Here is a 6287-nt window from a genome sequence, read left to right as displayed (position 1 = left end):
GTTCCATGTGTCCATATCCTGGCTGCCAAGAGGTGCGAAAGCAAAACAAAGCATCTACTGTATTACTGTGTGTTTATATTGTGAGCAAGTCAAGCAAGTGTAATTGAACACAATACATGCCTTTTTGAAATCAACCAAGATAATGGAGAAATATCAGTCAAGTCCGAAATCGACCGTGAAACCATTGGCAACGGAAGTTTTGTTGAGGTTGTTGTGATTGTTAAGGTACATGTCTCTTTTATTTATTTATTTCCAATAATAATGATTTAAATTACTACTACTAGTCTTAGCAGTAGCAGTTGTCATAGTAGTAGTAGTAGTAGTAGTAGTAGTAGTAGTAGTAGTAGTAGTAGTAGTAGTAGCAGTTGTAGTAGTAGTAATAGTAGTACTAGTATTAAATATGAGCCTAGCAGTAAAGTTATCAATTATCTCCTCTCCTCTCCTCTCCTCTCCTCTCCTCTCCTCTCCTCTCCTCTCCTCTCCTCTCCTCTCCTCTCTTCTCTTCTAGGCTACTGAGGCTAATCTGAACATCCATGGGGTGTATGCCTTCACCACTGCAGAGGTACAGATCAGAATTCTCGACATAAACGACAACAAACCCGAATTCTACAGGTGCGAAGATACATGTGTCCTGCAGGACACCTTCACAGGAGAGATTATTGAGCACTCATCAGGATCCATCACTGTCAGAGATGCGGACCAGGTCACAGGATTTTTTTTTCTTTTTTCTTTTTAATTCTTTAAAAAGATAAACAAAAACAGAGATATTGAAAAACATCTAATTTGATGTTTATTAGATTCGATTAAAATGTATTGTCATTATACAGCACAAGTACAGTACAACAAAAAGAAGTTTGGCATCTAACCAGAGTGTACCAGACTGTAACAGTTAAGTGCAATAATAATATACAATGTACAAGTAATTAAATGTGATATATATAACAAGCTACTGGTAATATATGCAACATGTATTTACAGTATAATTATATAAAGTGATACAGGTAATGTACTAAGATAAGATAAGATATTCCTTTATTGATCCCCTTGGGGAAATGCGGGCATCATACAGTAGTAGCATGGGGGGGGGGTACATGGGAGAGGGGCATGGTAATAGTATAATACATTAATATAGGCAATACAACTATTGTAATGATACAAATAAGCAGTGTAAACAATATAATTAACTCTGAATATAAGAATATGGTGGTAAGCCATGCTGGCCAGTGGTATAACTATTGAGAGTAGGTATGGGATATATACAGATATAGATATAATATATACTGTACATATTATTAAATTTTATTATACAGGTATGTGAATAGGGAGGGATATATGCAGACATATCCAACAATTATAGATGCATATATACAGTATATACTGTATAATATAATTATCATCACTGTTTCAAAACACTTCAATGAAAAAAGCAGAGACCATGTTGTCCTGTTGTACTGTCCAACTGTATGACACATAAGTAACAAGACCTGAGTGGTTACTTGTGATTAAGTATGAATCATTATGTTTATTGTGCAGGGAGGACAAATCAAGCTAACCCTGGCTGGAGACGACAAGGATGTGTTCGCCGTAGTTCCTGTGTTTACCGTTGCAGAAAGCGCAACTCAAGTTCAACTCATGGTCCAAAAACCCTTGGAGCTGGATTTTGAAAAGAAAGAATTTATGGTTGTGCAGGTAAGGAGATGGAAAATGTAAGAATTGAAATATCAAAGTTGCTTTATGTAGAGTAATCATTAAAACATCACTACTTCATACAGTATGCTGTTCGGTTGGTACTGTGTACAGTCAGTACATCACTGATTGATTGATTGATTGAAAAGTTTATTAACAGATTGCAGAATGGGTACAGTACAGTACATCTCAATACATACAATTGTTAAGGGGATGCAGACCAGAGAAAGACTTTCGTCTTGTTTCCACCAGGGTCCCCCATTTTCAATTCATCATAACATATATGACATACATGACATACAGATAGACAGTACTGCTACATCTATACATTTATGACATATCAGATTTGCAAATACAGTACTGTTTGTGATACAAAAGTGTCCAGAAAAGGAGTGTATATACATTTGGCGTAGAAACTGTACATTGGAGGAGGTTGGTGGGGTGGGGTTGGGTGGGTTGGGTGAGGGCTGTACATTGGAGGTGGGGGGGGGGGGTTGGGTAGGGGACACACACACATTTTACACTGTACATTGGAATATTGACAAAGCCTTACTTGGTCATTTACTGTACAACTAGGTTAGGACATTTGTAGGGGCCAGTTTCGAATTGCAGTCTCACGTAGGTGTTTTTTGAGAGTGTTTTTGAAGGTGGGTAGTGATTCACATTCCTTTACAGCTTTAGGCAGGGCGTTCCACATTGATGTGGCATAATTGCGAAACGTGTTTAGTCCCTTGTTTGAGCCGAATCTGGGTTTTACATGATTTGTGGAGCTCCCTCTGGTGTTGTGATCGTGGTATTCACTGACCTTTGGGAAGTATTTTGACATGTACATGGGTACCTTGGTCGCGTAGTGTATCTTGTAGACCAGGCCCATTGCAAGTTGCTGTACTCTGTCGTCTACTCTAAGCCATCCTAGGTTGTCAAAGTGGGCAGGGGTGAGGTGGGTTCTAGGAGTCAGGTCAAGTAGTAGTCTGACTAGCTTGTTTTGAGATGTTTGTAATTTGTTTTTTAGTGCCTTTGAGGTGCTTTGGTACCATGAGGTGCAAGCATAGTCGTAGTACCCTTGAATGAGTGCTCCTGCTAGAGTCTTCAGGGTATTCTTGTTTACCAGAGAGGAGATCCGGTACAAGAATCGCGTTCGTTGGTTGACTTTTTTTATTACATTGGATGCCATTTTGTCACAGGAAAGATTAGCCTCTAGGATGGAACCCAGGTAGGTAATTTCATCTTTCCTTGTGATAATATTGTCACCCACTGTAACCGAGAAGCCGTCGGTCTTGCTGAGTTTGTTATTTGAGCCGAAGAGAATGGACTCTGTTTTGCCCATGTGTAATGATAGTTTGTTGTCGGCGAGCCATATGGAGATTTTGCCTAGTTCCGAGCTGAGGGCTTTTTCAACCTGTAACTTGTTCTTGTCAGAGACCAGCAGGGCTGAGTCGTCCGCAAACAGGAACAAGTTGCAGTCACAAGCTGACGACATGTCATTTGCATAAATTAGGAATAGTAGCGGTCCTAGTATGCTTCCTTGTGGAACACCACAGCTCACTGTGAGGGGGGGGGATAGGGTACCGTTTACTTCCACCATCTGTTCCCTCCCCTCCAGGTAGGATTGTATCCAGCTCACTGATAAACTATCAAAACCAATTGCTTTTAGCTTGTCAATCAGAATGGTGTGATTGACAGTGTCGAAGGCCTTTTGTAGGTCCAGCATGACCATGCCGCAGTATTTGCCCGCGTCCACCTCTTGTTTGATGTGGTCGTTCAAGTAGAGAAGGCATGTGTCAGTGGAGTGGGATGTTCTGAAGCCAGATTGGAATTCGTAGATTAGATTTTTTTCCGCGAGGTACTTTTCGATCTGTTCGTATACTATTTTTTCCATGACTTTCGAGATGGATGTAAGGATAGAAACAGGGCGGTAGTTACCCGGGTCTAATTTGCTGCCCTTTTTGTGCAGGGGTGTTACTCTCGCAATTTTGAAGTCCTTGGGGACGTGTCCCTGTTTTATGGAGAGGTTTATTATGTGTGTGATGACTGGGGTGATGGCTGCTGCTGAGTCTCATATCACTACTTCATATGTTCTGTTGGTACTGTGTACAGTCAGTACATCACTACTTCATATGTTCTGGTGGTACTGTGTACAGTCAGTACATCACTACTTCATACAGTATGTTGTTCTGTTGGTACTGTGTACAGTCAGTACATCACTACTTCATACAGTATGTTGTTCCGTTGGTACTGTGTACAGTCAGTACATCACTACTTCAGTGTTGTAGTCGAGTCACTAAATATCGAGTCTGAGTCGAGTGTCGAGTCCCCAGTGTTTGAGTCAGAGTCCAAGTCCAAGTCACCAAAGAAGAGCCCAAGTCGAGTCCCCATTACCCGAGTCCGAGTCCAAGTCATCAAGGTTGAGTCCACTCCACTCTGTCAGTCGAAGAGCTGACATACAAATAAAAAAAGGTCTACATTAAACATAAATGACACAGCGTTCACCATTTAAAATGGAGTTTATTTACTTTGTGACACAATAGCCACAATAAATATACACAATAAAGAAATCTAACCCTAACTAACCTTACTGTCATGCACTTGTCCTAATAAACTAACCTACACTGTAGCACTCAACACTTTGATGAACATTGTTACTCAGCTGATAGAGTTGTACCCTTCCTGATGACTTGTCGTACAGAACTTGTAAGTCGCTTTGAATAAAAGCGTCAGCTAAATGACTAAATGTAAATGTAAATAGCCAAACAAATGCACTAGCCATCAATATCTTATTACAAATGATTAGGGCCTATTACCAAAAAATAACTAAATAAATAACAAAATAAAAACTAAAATAAATGTATCAATTCACAAGTCCTTGTCTGCACCTTCCGAGTCCGAATGCAGTCAATGCTCGAGTCCATGTCCAAGTCCGAGTCCTCAGTGCACAAGTCCAAGTTGAGTCACGAGTCCTGAAAATCAGTCCAGTACTCGGACTCAAGTCCAAGTCCTGGACCCGAGTACTACAACACTGCACTACTTCATATGTTGTTCCGTTGTCAAGATCTTAAGCCGTTTTGAGCCTGGGCTCCAACCACAATGGTAACTGTGCTTAGTGTGTGAGTCTCACATGCAGCCGAGTCTCTGACATCACAAATCAGCACATTTTCAGATGACTCAGTTCAGTGAGGGTGAATATTGTGAGAGGAGAATTGGAAGAATGCGCCAATATGAGAATTAGAGACATAGATCATATTAAAGGGGAACTATTTTACTATTTCTTTCACTATTTGGGCACTTTTACACAATTCCTGTGAGTCTATGGAACACCTCTGTAATATATATATTTTTTTATTCATTGTTTGGATGGATAAGGGGAGAGGGATGAGGGGGAGAGAAAGAAATGAGACAAATTATTTCTAATCTATTTCTTTTTTCTTTCGCTGCAGCTCCCACTGTTGCAGCGACCACAGACCAACCCAACAACATCCCTGCCTGCACATCCAGAGCTTTGATCTTGAGGAACCAAGACGACTACAACTGCAAATGACGGGACAGGCTGCATGTCCACTGTGGCACAAGGAGCGAGAGGGCAGGCAAAAGTGTTGCCACTAGTCATAGCAAATAATGGAGGTCAAAGTGGTAAATAAGCCAGTTAACGTGTAACCTTGTATCTTGTAATTTGTGTGTGTGTGTTTTAATACAATTCTGAACTCTTGACTTGACTGACAACTGCTGTTACTGTACTTACAATAAAGATGCAAATAATTGTTATCTCTTGTCCAATCAGAATAATTTTTTTTACATCATGATATGATTTCAGGCTGCCAATAAATTTGGAAAAACCTGGAGTGCGTGCCTGGACATTGTTTCCCTATTTTTATGTGTGGTACAATACACCATTCCCATCAGAACACTTGAATAACAGAAGAGACAGTTTTGTATGTAACGTTGTGTTTAATAACAATAACAAAACACACCAATAAAAATTGCATAAATAGCAGCATTAACAACAATATAATCTCTCATTTACATAACATAACTCGCTGTGGCAGAGGCTGGTGTTGTGCTTGTCGTCTTTCCTGTGACAAAATGGCATCCAAGGTAATACAAAAAGTCAACCAATGAACTAGATTCTTGTACCGGATCTCCTCTCTGGTAAACAAGAATACCCTGAAGACTCTGGCAGGAGCACTCATTCAAGGGTACTACGACTATGCTTGCACCTCATGGTACCAAAGCACCTCAAAGGTGCTAAAAACAAGATTACAAACATCACAAAACAAACTGGTCAAACTTCTACTTGACCTTACCCCTAGAACCCACCTCACCCCTGCCCACTTTGACAACCTAGGATGGCTTAGAGTAGACGACAGAGTACAGCATTTATATAGAGCTTTTATCCAAAGTGCTTTAGTAGTGGGGGTGGGGTGGGGTGGGGGTAGTAGAGTGACTATACTGTGTATGTACTGTAGGTGTGACATGGAATGCGGCCCCCACACACACAAACACACACACACACACAAACACACCATTGAAATGCTAATTGTTGGGGCATTTCCATTCCCCCCAAGGTTGAGAAGAAACCACAGTACGGGGAGATTGATTGATTGATT

General features: G+C 40.6%; 1 long non-coding RNA gene across 1 annotated transcript; it reads left to right on the top strand.

Annotated features, from left to right (window-relative positions):
• The first annotated feature begins 528 nt into the window (after positions 1 to 528).
• On the top strand, positions 529 to 5226 carry LOC311244694. Its single transcript, XR_014620715.1, has 3 exons — positions 529 to 703; positions 1534 to 1689; positions 5121 to 5226. It is a non-coding gene; the product is annotated as an uncharacterized lncRNA (long non-coding RNA).
• Positions 5227 to 6287: the final 1061 nt, after the last annotated feature.

This window comes from Notolepis coatsorum, assembly GCF_963971535.1.
Source record: "Notolepis coatsorum genome assembly, chromosome: 18".
NCBI lineage: Eukaryota > Metazoa > Chordata > Actinopteri > Aulopiformes > Paralepididae > Notolepis > Notolepis coatsorum.
This window is presented reverse-complemented; position numbering and strand designations above follow the sequence as displayed.